Source organism: Canis lupus, chromosome 27 (genome assembly GCF_003254725.2).
Source record: "Canis lupus dingo isolate Sandy chromosome 27, ASM325472v2, whole genome shotgun sequence".
NCBI classification, from domain to species: Eukaryota; Metazoa; Chordata; class Mammalia; order Carnivora; family Canidae; genus Canis; species Canis lupus.
Window position 1 is genome coordinate 27244651 of NC_064269.1, and position 13989 is coordinate 27258639.

Here is a 13989-nt window from a genome sequence, read left to right on the forward strand (position 1 = left end):
TATTAATAAAACAAAACAAAACAAGAAATCCTTCTATAGGCTTGTTTTCTGTAAACTCCAGACTGCATGCACCTATCATTTCAAGACTCTTACTTTTCTTGTGCTGCTGCTTTTATATGGAATCCTCTTCTCACTTTGTCTGCTTGGTGAGTACAAGCTCAATCATTGCAACCATCATTTTATCTATGAAGACTGGTCAGATCTCCCCACATATAACCAACTGCTTCTTTTCTTTTCCCTAGAGGTACATGCTTTTATCAAAAAGCCTACAGCACTTTATTTCTTGTATTTATTTATTTTTATCTTTCCCACTAGATGATAAGGCCCTTATTAGAAGGGACTGTGTCTTATTTATCTTGTTCCCTGGTACCTAGCCCAGTGCACAGAACATAAATATTTGATGGTTAGGATGAAAAGAAGGAAGAAAGAAAAGATAGAAATACAGAAAGAATGAAGTCTCCTTTCACTTTTGTTTTAGGCCTTTGAGATTTAAATCCCTAGAGAGAAAAATTTCTAATAGAATAAAGGAGAAAAGAGTTGTCTATATCAAAATTGCTTTTGCCAACAATAGCTTTTGTTGCAATACAGGGAAGTATATATATTCATGGATTCTTTGGTCTGGAGTTTTCACTTGTAAGACTTTAATTCTCCCAGGAATTGCCTTTTCTTCAGTTAGCTTAAAGACCTATTGATAATTGTTGGGGAATAAAATCCAAAAAGACTACATTCTTATCTCTGTGCCAAAATAAATAAATATGAATAGGTAGATTATCTCTGTTAACTATATATTTCTTCCCCCAATAAATTGACTTGATTCTTAATGAGAAAAAAATTGAAACATAAAAAATATTTTCTGTCTTAAAGTCGATACTAATTATTTTACTATTGCTTCAACGTATATTTTGTTTCTTCATCTAGTAGACACTACTGAATTTTTTTTCTATAAAATCCTTTCTCTCTTAGCATCTGTAATGCTGCTTTCCTGGTTGATGAAAGACTGTCCAAGATTGTTGGGGGGGAAGCCGGCGAGGACTGACTCTATTCCTCTTGGCCTGAAGAATTTAATTTGGCTACTGATGCTAGGCTCAGAGTCTCTGGGAGCAGAAAGATGAAGGATGAGATCAATTCTTTTGGATATTTTCATAAGGAAGTAGAGCCCCCTATTCAGATACTGAAACCCTGAACACAAGTCACCCAGATATTTGGGGACTGAAAACCAGAGCACTGAACAGAAACTTATTCCCTCTATTATTATTATTATTATTATTATTATTATTATTATTATTATATGACAGATCATGGGGAAACCATATTAATTCACTGTTGTCTCACTTGAAAAATGGATTTAACACATATTCAATAAGTAGAGTGATGGTTTATTATATTATTTTTAATGTTTTAATATATTTTTAAAATATGATGCTCCTTAGAAGCAAATTTGTTAGTTTTATGTATTTGTATATATTTTTAAAAGGAAACCCTCTGAGACAAAGCATATTTATTGCATGTACCTAAACACACATATAAGTACATAAATTATTATTTATGGGCCTATAGTATTCATCAAAGCACATTCAAAAACTAAGTTTTTTGAATTGATTTTCAAAATGATCAAAAGATATGTGATATCTATATGATATACTATATACCTGTGTGTATGCATACACACAAATATCTACATATGCCCACATAATCTTAGGATAGTTTTAAAATATAGCACCCAAAATATATCAGTTATTATAATTATTTAAAATGTTGATTATGTATAAATGCTTAAAAATAGAAAATTAGAAATATTTATCTTGGAAGCATTCTAATCACTTCCAGTCACTTCCAGTTTGTCACTGATCCATTCGAGTCAATTTTTGTTTATACTCTTAAAACTTAAAAAAAGAAAAAAAAAAAAGAAAGAAATAGCTTTTTGGGGGTTCAAAATGCTAATATATATATTCCATTCAATTTTCTTGATTTCATTTTTAAAAAGGTTTTTATTCATATATTCATGAGAGACAGAGAGAGAAAGAAAGAAAGGCAGAGACATAGACAGAGGGAGAATCAGGCTCCACGCAGGGAGTCCGATGTGGGACTCGATCCCGGGATTCCAGGATCATGCCCTGAGCCGAAGGCAGACGCTCAACTGCTGAGCCATCCAGGCGACCCACAAATTTTCTTAATTTCAAAAGAAATGTTTCTCATTCACTAGTTTTCTCACCACTGAAACATTGGAAAAATATCATGAAATAATTTGTTAAACAGACTATTTGGTGTTCTGTAGACTGAAATGTCAGTGAAACTAAATTTAAACATTTTGAAGCCTTATTTATGTCAAACTGAGTTACCACTGAGGCTTTATGTGTTCTTATCTCTCAGATCTGTCTCCTCCAGCAAAACGAGCCCTTTGATTTAGCACTGATAGTTATATATGTAACTGTAAGATTTCTTTTAAAAGTGCTTCCATACACAGTTAATCTTAAAATTTATTTTTCAGGCAGTTTGTATCAAATACTGACAAAAGAGACTGCTTAACACTGGAAGCTCTTGACTTGAAACTCTGCTTAGTAACTTTGAGTACAAATAAGTAATTGTGTCTTCAATTTTGTACGCTCAAAGAAAAAGTACAGACAAGAAAGAATTATCTGTGAAATTAGCAATAGATTTCACATTGAAACATTGCTAGTTTCCTGTGAAAATCTACTTTTAAAATGAATATAACAACAGCACAGGAATCCACATATTAATATCAATACTCTCAGAAATGAATACCCACTGACAGGACACCTTCCCAATTTAGTTTTAAAGGAGCCATGGGGAACACTTTATAGGCTCACGAGTGAAGGCAACAGATAGGCCACTTTATTATTTTGGAGCAGGTATCACATATTCTGAAATTGCAGTGTTTTCCTGATTTCAGCAAAGACAAAGTATGCCCTATGTGTATCTCATGGTGACTTGGAGTAAAGCCAAAGTACACAGCTCTGGAGTTCTGAGGGTTAAATCATCATATACTATCAATCGGAACAACACATTGATTCAAGTCATTTGCCCTAAAAGCAACTTAGGAATAAACTCAAGTAAAGCTGGTTAGAACAAGTCCATCCCTGTTTTTAGGAAGCTAAAAATGTGGGAATTTAGTTTTTCAGAGACACTCTGAAGTATACATGTAAACAAAAGCAGTGTCTAATTATTAAAAATAAGTTTCTTTAATAATAGGTCATTTAGGTTCCTTTGAGGTAGGTTTTCTGCCATATATTTAAAACACTTATTTCCAACTCGGTAAAAAAGCAACATAACAAATCATCCAAGTTAGTCAATTCTTAACTCCAAAATAAGCTGAATGCTGAAAACATCACTTAGTATTTTTAAAATACTTTATAAATTTGAATTTATATTTAAATAGAAGTCAGTCTTGCTCAGAAAGTCTGAGAAATCTTGGCTTAATAACTATTTTTTTAAGTTAGTTAATGGCGAGCAACTGGAACATACTACAAATGGCTGATGGTAATCAAATAAATGCACCTATTAAAAATCCATGTACCCATAGCTCTGAGGGATTTTGTTATTCATCAGTGAAAACCCTTGTAACAACTACATTTGATTCCCCACAATCATTCATGCTCAGAAACATCCAAACCAAAAGTTAATAAATATTTTCATCCTGTATTAAGCGATATTATAAAGGCCTGGGCATGATAATGAAGTGAGAAACATTTACTGGCATACCAGAGTGGTGTAAAAATAGTAATAACCTTTGACAACAAAAAGCTTAGTCAACTCATAGGGACAGTCGCTTTCTGCCCTAGAAATGAAATCAATATTACCTGGAAAATCAGAAGACTCTGCAACCTAAAATGGTATTTACCTTGAAACTTATAAAACAAAGCATTTCTGGTGAGAAGAATTGATCTTTTCAAATTGCATAATGGCATCATATTTGCAACTACAGGCACACTGAAATATTCAACTCTGCTTAATTGCTAACACTGTACTTCTGAAAGAGGCAAATGTTAGGAATATTTGTTAAAATCAGTTGAAATGTGTACTATTTAACTAGTTTAAACTAATTAGCCACTATCTTGTTTCTTTAGGAAAAAAACTGACATTGTAATAAAACTAGAAGTATGATACACATAGATGCCTTTAAAACCAGCTGCTAGTCCCCAGGACCATAATCATGGGCTTTGCCCTTTGATAAGTAACATGGTAATTCTTATGGGCTTTTTGTGTGATAACTTCTGGGAACCAGTGAGAAGAAAATTTTTACTTTATGCTGCTTGAACTGCAGAACAGATATAGAAATGCATTTCTGTGCACTGTTATATTGTGAATGAAATGCAAATAGAGCCCACTGGGCCTGAGTGCTACAGGCTTTCGACCACAAAGCCACTTATGTTTAGCTTTTGCGCCTTCTGGTGATTATACTTGAAACTAAGTACTGATATGATATTTAGAAATTTCGTTATATTTTCTAAAATAATGAATGCTTGTACTTGGAAAATTGCTTGAAGTCCTATTTCACAGTCCTTTAAAAAAAGAGGAAAAATCAAAGCCTATTTACTAGAATACAATCAAGGGTCCCATAATTCAAAGATAGTTATCCTACTTCTACACGTGCCTTTGTTGACAACTAGCAGTAAAGGTGAACTGAAGAAGTTGTTAAACACTTTAACTGCCAGATTCTTTAACTTTATCAATTATGTGATGTAAAGATAAATTAGAAATACACACACAGAGACACACATACACACACACACATATATAATGTGTATAATGCTGTGGGGATGCTGTGGGAATCAAGGATAAGAAAATGTGTATTCTATTTGGGCAAGGACATATTGACAGAAATAGTTTTAAAACAATAGAAACACCCCCCAAAAGATATATTTTCGAAGAAATTCAGAGAGAAGTTTAAGGTTTTGATATTGTGTGTCATCACCTTATTTTCTTTAATGGTATGTGGTACAGATAAATAACACAGAAGAGGGATTCCTGGATGGCTCAGCGGTTTAGTGCCTGCCTTTGGCCCAGGGCGCGATCCTGGAGACCCCTGATCGAATCCCACATCGGGCTCCCGGTGCATGAAGCCTGTTTCTCCCTCTGCCTGTGTCTCTGCCTCTCTCTCTCTCTCTCTCTCTGTGACTATCATAAATAAATAAAAATAAGACACAGAAGAATAAATGCCTGAATTCTGAAAATTAAAAAAAAAAATTGCTGAGTGAAGCTAAAGAAGCCCTAAATAATTAAAAAGATATACCTTATTCATGGGTCAGGAAGACTGACATTATTAACATGTCACTTCTTCTCAAATTGATCTATAATTTCATGCAATCATATCAAAATCATAACAGGATTTTCCTTTTGTTTTTTTATCTTTGGCTAGGACTTGGCAAACATTGAAAATTCACCTGGAAATATAAACAACATAAAATAGCCAAAAAGCTTCAGAAACAAAATTGGAAGGCTTACACTACCTGATTTCAAAACACATTATAAAGCTATAAATCTAAGGTAGTGTGGCCTTGGCCTCAAGATAGACAACTATATCAATGGAGTAGAATTAGCTGTTCAGAAATAGGCCCAAGCTTACATAAACAAATCATTTTTGACAAAGCTGCAAAGGCAATTCAATGCAGAAAGAATAGGCTTTCAGCAAAAGGTGCTCAAACATTTGGAAATTCACATGCAAGAAAATGCACTTAGATTCATATTTAGTACCATATAAGAAAAATACTCAAAATGGATCATAGATTTGAATGTAAATTTCTAAAACCATAAAACTTCTTGGAAAAAAAGAAAAAGAGAAGACCTTAACTACTTTGGGTTGTTAAAGATTTCTCAGGACACCAAAAGCATGATCCATATAAGAAAAAACTAATACCTTAGGCTCAAAATTAGAAACTTCTGTTCTTCAAAAGACACTTTTAGGATGATAAACAGACAAGCCACACTGGAAGAAAGTATTTGCAAAGAAAGAAGAAATAAGAAATGATACGGTAGGTGAATTGTGCACTCCCAAAATTTATGTCCTAATCTCTGGCCATGAAAAAGAAAAAAAGAAAAAGAAAAAAGAAAGAAAGAAGAAGAAAGAAAGAAAGAAAGAAAGAAAGAAAGAAAGAAAGAAAGAAAGAAAGAAAGAAAGAAAGAAAAGAACTTTGTAGATGTGAGGTAAATTAAGGATTTTGAGATGAGGAGATTACCCTGGAATATATGGGTGGACCCTTAATGCAATCACATGTTCTTTATAAGAGGAAGGCAGAGGAAGCCTTGACCATAGAAGATAAGGCAGCCACGTGAGGGAAGCAGAGTCAGAGAGAGATGTTATGCCACTGGCTTTGAAGATGGAGGAGGGGAAAAGACCGTGAGCCAAAGAATTCAAGAAGTTCAGCTCTAGATGCTGGAAAAGACAAGGAACAGGATTTTCTGATACCACCTTGATTTTAGCTGAGTAAAACTGATTTCTGGCACTTAGCTTCCATAACTGTCTGTGAATGCTCATAGCAACTTTATTTGTAATGGATAACAACTGGCAATGGCCCCAACATCCATAAAGAAGCAAATGAATAAACCAATGGTGGTATATCCATACAATGGAATGAAACTCAGAAATAAGAAAAAAGGAACTTGTGATACATAAGAAACATGGATAAATCTCAAAATAATAATTCTGGGTGAAAAAGGCCGGATCAAATAAAAGAGTGTACATACTGCAAGGTTCTATTTCTATAAAACTGTGTAAAATGAAAACTAATCACTAGTGACAAAAAGCAAGTAAGTGGGTACTTGGGAAGATGATGGCATGGGAAGGACAGAAGGAAAGAATTCTTAACAGGCATGAACAAACTTTGGGGATGACAGATGGTTTTACAGATGTATACACATGTCAAAACTTACCAAACTGTACCCATAAGCAGTTCATTGTATATAAATGATACCCCATTCAAACTATTAGAAATAAATAAAGTGTATTTTGATGATCTATTTTCACTTCAGAAATGGATCTACATTTCAAAATCACAGACTGTTAATCTTGAAGACATTTGTTTTTGCAGGGTATGTGAGACCACCACAATATTTTAGATGCCTCAACTTGTTTACTCATTTGATTTGTAGTCAAATTTTATATTATTTATATATTATATCTCAGTAAACTCTTCTTCTACTATGAAATAATACCCATAGGTAACATCTATTAACAAGTCATGTTTAGTTTTCCAATTCAATAAAACTACCTCAAGGAGGAACAAATGTCTCAGTTCAATAAAAAAAGAAAATATGAGTTATATTATCTATAATTTGTCTAGAATATGAACAACTGGTAGAACTACAGTAAAGAAAACAGTAAAGATCTAAGGAAAACTCATATGAAATACAATTATGTAAAATATAATTATTGTGCATACAAAAATTAATAACCTAGTTTCTATTCCACTCTAAATTCTAGTATTTCATGCTTGCTTCTGGAGCACACATACTGAAACAGGAATAATACAGAGAAAATTAGCATGGCCCCTGTGCAAGTATGACACACAGGTTTATGAGCATTTCATATTTTTTTAATTTAAAATAAAAAAAATAAATTCTGGTATTTCTATGCTCTCTTCATCTTTTTTTTTTTTTAAGATTTTATTTATTTATTTGAGAGAGAGTCAGCATGAGCGGGTTGGGAGGGGCAGAGGGAGAAGCAGACAACAGGATCATGACCTGTGCTAAAGGCAGACACTTAACCAGCTGATCCACCCAGGTACCCCACTCTCTTCATCTTTTGAGTTATTTATAACTCAAATATTTATAAAACACATTTATAAAACAATTTATAAAATACATTTATGGAGTACCAACTTACATTTAAACACAATGTTTAGCTTCTAAGTACTTACAGAGAAATAAGAAAGTCCATGCCCTAAAGAAGCTGACAGGTTAGGAGGAGAGCTCAATAATTTAAGAAAAAAGATAAAAAAGAAACTAGACCATAAATTAATGCTATGATGTCTACATAAAAGGACTCGCTGAAGATAAGGGAATCATGGAATGAACAGTAAAAATGAGAATCATGATTAAGGCATACTCCCTGGCTTAACTTAAACAAAACTGAATTTTCTTGATTATATTATATAGGAGTAAAATAAAATATTAAAAGGCCGACTTCTTTATTTCCTCCTCTATCTTTCAGTTTTATATGTAAGGAATGTTTTGTCTACTATAGATAGAATCTGGATGCCTGATTGATGCAGCCAACTCATGGCTGCCCATTGTCATGAAAAGCTGCTGGGTTATAAACCAAATCTACACAGTTCATAAATATTCTTTTCTAACAAATACAGAGCATGCATTTCAAGCTTTTAAGCCATTCATGAAGATCCACTTTTTTTTTTTTAGATCCACTTTTCAAACAGCAAACTCAATAGCAATGTTTACTACACCATGAAAATAAGAGAAAACAAAACCATTCTCATTTTGTATTTCCTTTGTCAAAATATTTCACCAAACACAATTCTAACCATAACTTCAAAACTATTTATAATTTGCAAACCTACTACTGAATTACAGAAATCATTACCAAATTTCCTGCCAAGAATTTAAAAGTCTTTAAGGCACTTTCCTGCATGAACCATGTAAAATAGTGGCTGCCTAAGCTATGCTGAGTTACTGTGTCTCTTGTCAAAAAATTCCAATAACCCAAAGCCAAAAATTGAGATTAGTTTCAATCTGGTGGCTAAGGCCCCAACATAAAAGTCCTGAACTGCCAGCAGCCATATTTCCCACCTTGAGAATAGGAATTGTGACAGGATCCTGATGTGTTGAGAGAGGCAGAGTCATAAGTTGGGAGGAAAGGCATTTCTATTCCTTGTTAATAAGAGAACTGCCTTGCTGCCTTGATGTTTTTCTTTCTTTCTTTCTTTCTTTCTTTTTTTTTAATGTTTTTCTTAAAGCAAAGTTGCCAAAACTTTCTTGGATTCTAAGAGCCCAAAGCTTTTTGCTTAAGCTAGTTCAAGTTATAATTTTTAAAAATTACAAAATTTTTGCAAAATCAAGAAGAAACAATATGAAAGAGAAAAACATTAATAACTATTCTTTCTCTAAGGTATAAATTATCATATAGCCATAATAATTAAGGCAGTAGGATTCTAAGGGTGGAATATAGAGATAAATTAATATAAGATTCAAAACCAGAATCATATCAACTATATATCAAAGAGAAAGGATAAATTCTTTTAAAAATGCTAGGGTCAAGTGCTGACCTAACTGGAAATAAATATATTCAGATACCTTCCTGACAGCTGGCACTAAATCACATTTCAGGTATATTAAAAGTTTTACCTATGAAAAATGAATGTAAAAGTACTAGAAAGAAATTTATTTGGTTACTTATATGAGAATGTGACCAGCCTTTTTAAACAAAGTCACAGCTAGAATGTAAGAAAGGACTTAGACTTGAATTTGAAAAATTCAAATTAAAAAGTTGACTTAGAATAGAAACTTTTACATGAAAAAATGGCAAAAAAGGTAACATAACATACATCAACTGAGACAAAGACTAAATGTCCTTGATATATAAAATGCTTTTTAAAAAAAGGACAAAAATGCATATAGAAAAATGGACTAAGAACACAAAGAGGCAATTTTACAAAAAAAAAAAAAAAAAAAGAAAAGAAATCTGTAATAAACACAAGGCAAAGTAGTCAACCTCATTCTAAAAGGGGATACAATTTTCAACTGTGAGATTGACAGATGAATAAATGACTGAATACAGTATTGGTGAAGGTATAAAACATTCTTACATGGTTTTAACTGTGATATAAATTTACATGGCTTCCTGGGAGAACAATCTGGTAACTTAAGATATAGACTCTATGACTAATACTCTGCTTCTAGGAATTTAATATAAAGAAATAATTGTGTAAGTCCATAGCCATAAAAGAACTAGGAGATTCACCAAAAACTGTTTTTTTTTTTTTTTGAGGCTGTCCCAAGGGCACAAAAACTGTTTTTTAATACAGAATCAAATAGTATAATAAGTGCTCAAATGCAAAAGACTTGTTAATTATGACAAAAAGCATATAGGGGAATGTAAGTAGTCATGAAAAGTGATAATTTAAACATATATTTATTGACATAGGAATAAATTATAGGTTATTAACTAAGAATGGAAATTTATAAAATGCTATACTATTTCTTAGAAGTATATACACACATGTATGTAGAATATTTGATATCCTAACAATTGAAAGGAGCAAGGAAAACCTCTTTTCAGGCTATAAACTATATGCCAAATATCCAAGCGGTCTCAGCTTCTGCTTACAAGTGCATGCTAACACTTTTACTACTAACTTTTTACTACAAAGAAGAGTGCACCTGTTTATTCCTCTTAGTTCTGATGAATTAGTTGCTGACCTAAGAGATGTTAAATTAAACCCTGTGTTAAAATTAAGCTCTGAGAGCTGACTTACGCTATATGTGAGAATGGCAAATGTTTTCTACATTATCCCATCAGCTCTGACCAGCTTTGTTAAGTCTCAGACTTAAGTCTTTCCAAGTTAACTAAGAGGATTAAAATATGGACACAGAAACGTTAGCACCCAGGCCTGAGTTTCAAAATCATGCAGGACCAAGAATCATGGACTCATACACAGCTGCTTATTGCTACCATTTTTCCTCTTAATGGGGAGGAAATAGAACATGCTATTCCTCCATTTAACGTTGACATACCTCCCTTTAATGCTGCAATTAAAATCTGTGAGGTTAGATGGCTTAGACTATGGGCAGTAGACAACATTCCTTGTTCCTATTTTCCTCATCACCTTCCAAAACGTAAATCTCTGTGTATCTATACTCTCCTGTATTCTAATACCTATAATGCTCTGGGCTTCTTTGACCTGACCCAAATTTCTACTCCATTATTTCTCCTAGATCCTTGATTTTATCCTCTTGAACTTTCAATTCATGAAAAAAAAAAAAATTCTATGTTCCCTAAACATTCCCTTCTCTTCCTTTTCTCAACAGAAACCTTTCTCTGCCCACCAACCATGACAGAAGCATGTATGCACCACTGGATTTCCTTCAAAGAAGAGCTTACTGACCAGCTGAAGGGAATGTGTTTTGCCGCCATCTACAGCTGTCAGTTCCTTCCTGGTTGGCCACAATGGGAGTCTCTTTGTCTAAAGTCACACTATTCTTGGGAGCAGGTTGCTAAATGAGTAAGGTAAGACTAAAAGGCCAGCCATTTTAATTCTGGTGGGCTATACTCACTCAAATGCTCCCTGCAGGGTTAGTAAGATTACATCAGCTCTCCCTTGCAATTTACTTTTTCATTTGCCAAATTTGACTTCTTCCTCCTTCCTTTCACAGCTGTTAATTCCTAGTAAGCAATTTGGCTTTTGAACTCCATTTGGTGTCTGTCTCCTTCCAGAAATACAACCAACCTGTGATCACTGGTGTTAGTAGTGGTCCAATAAGCAATTGATAAATTGGGACTTGGGAGCTTATCATTCATCACCTGGCTGACAATGAGGAGCCCTGATGGCAGATGGAACAGCTTCTGGCACAAAGTGGCCTTTAAATTGTTAAAACTGTCACTGGCTATGAATTGGAAGGGTGCCCATGAAATGGGCAGTGAATCTAGAGAGAATATATATATGCTCATGGCAGTGATGAATATCTTGGCCAGTTGTTCAGGGGCATAGAAGGGAAAAGACAAGACAATCAGGAGAATAAGGTGTCCTGTTTGGCAGGGGTAATTGCTCCTGATCATTAGAAGAAATGTTCCTATAAAATGCTGCCCATTACAGTGGGAGTGGGGAGGAATATGTGTGGAATCTAGATGATCCTCATTGTGCCTTTTTGTACTTTGCCCAATTTTGAAAGTAAATAAAAATACAGTGAACCCAACCTGAGAAGAACATAGTTAACAAAAGGCTCAGGCCCCTGAGTTTAGTAGGGCTTGGGTCATGCCATCAAGTTAGCCAGCAAGGACAGGTTGAGGATGAGCTATTGTGGTTCCTAAAATTAACAGAAAATCATGGTAGAGGTCTTGCCTCAATCTGAGTCACAATTTCACAATGCCTAGTTCTGAATTGGTTGTTACAGAGGAAAAACAAGACATGTGGCATATAAGGATTTACTAAATTGGGACACCTGGGTGGCTCAGTGGTTGAGCATCTGCCTTTGGCTCAGGGCATGGTCCCAGAGTCCCAGGATCGAGTCCCACATCGGGCTCCTTGCATGGAGCCTGCTCTCCCTCTGCCTATGTCTCTGCCTCTCTCTCTGCCTCTCTCATGAATAAATAAAATTGTTTTAAAAAAGGATTTACTAAATTGAGGAAATATTAAAACATTTCCTCATTACATCATCATTAGAAATTGCTTTACAGTCTAATTGCAAGAACCTCTCAAACTCCTGAGAAAGCATTTTTTCCTTCTACAAGAAGAGTAGTTGATAGTGAATGTGCCGAAACATTTGTCTTTCTCATTTGAGAGTCAGGATCTGCTGGAGTTTTGACTTCTACTGTAGGGTTTTCAATTTAATGCTTTGGAAGATTCAAAATACTAACATTGGAGAAATATATGGATGGTACTGTGCCAGGGTGAGTAGAACAACGATTCTGAGCCATGATTAGGTCATGCTGTTAAAATGGAATAGGGATGTTAAATCTTCAGCCAAAGATTCCTCTTGGCTATTACCCACAGGGACATTTCTACAAGCTTTCTTGATAACAAATCCATGATTTTATATAGAGAGGCAATGTACTAAGTCCCAAACAATGAATATTGCTCAAAGTCAATCATGACAATCCCATTTGCCTTTCAACTACCAGCTTCCCAGCCGGTCTTGCAGCCAGGGTGGTCATGGGTCTCAGCTACGATCAATGAAATAGAAGGAAATATAAAGCAGGATAAGAACGCATGTAACCAAGTTTGTAGATTATTTGGTAAATATTAAACTGAGGATGTTTCTCATATGATGTAGTTCCTATTATTAAGCCCTAAAAGGAAGTGCCAGTAATGAGTACTCTCAGACATCTGAAAAATCATGAATAAATTAGTGAATTTTCTCCATGAAGTGGGAGGTAAAAATTCATCTGCTGAACATGAGGTAGAAAGAGAATCATGGATTAAAAGAAGTAGAGTTTCAATATAGTCATTTTAAAGTTCCTGTGCCATGTTGGTCCAAGTTCAATTTGTTCCAAAGAGTATCAATTTTCTACATTTGCTCTGCGTTTCCCACCTGTGTACCAGGCCACTCTGGGAAACCAGATCTCACTTCCAGCATTAATGTACTTTATCTGAATTGGAAAGTGGTGTGAAGAGGTAGTCTCTGTGAGTCCAGTTAGGCGAGACTTGGATGTCAAAGTCACTATGGTTTCCATGTTAGTGGGCATGATGGAAGCTGTGCTAAAGTTCAGACCTCACCAGAAGGGCTGAGACAGGTGGCACCATTAGTAGATGAGGCAAATAGAAAGCAACTAGAGCTCTCTACTGAGCAAATGATTAGGACTCAGGGTCAAAGCAAATCTGTGGGAATGCAAAAACCAAATCTAAAACATTCTCTTCCGTTTAATTCATCCATCCAGGCAAGTCTGATATAACTGTACAATTTTGCCTAGTGGTGTTCTGAAAAGAAGTAGATGGGTCTTTATTTCTTAGATATTGTTTTAAGTTATAATCATATTTGCTAGATCTCTCAGTCTTGTGTCCCCTGCAAATCTTAACCTTAGTCATTAAGACAATAGAAGCTCACCCTATGATCACTCCTGTTCTATACATGTCATGCAAGTAGCAATAAAGAAAAAGTTGTAACTAGGAGCTCTGCTATCCATTACTTTAGGACAAGATTAGGAATAAAATCAACAGTGGTTTGGCCCCACAAGAGTGGGAGTAGGGTGGATGGAACACATAATGCAGAAGAATCGCAATTAAGGGTAGATTTAGACAATCTCCCAAATTCTTCCCAAATGTTAGGTGAAGGGGGGGCAAAGGATAATGCTTGGCTTACAGT

General features: G+C 34.6%; 1 non-coding gene across 1 annotated transcript; it reads left to right on the forward strand.

Moving 5' to 3' along the window:
• Positions 1-7448: 7448 nt before the first annotated feature.
• Positions 7449-7551, forward strand: LOC112665688 (U6 spliceosomal RNA). Its single transcript, XR_003140522.1, has one exon. It is a non-coding gene; the product is annotated as a U6 spliceosomal RNA (small nuclear RNA).
• Positions 7552-13989: the final 6438 nt, after the last annotated feature.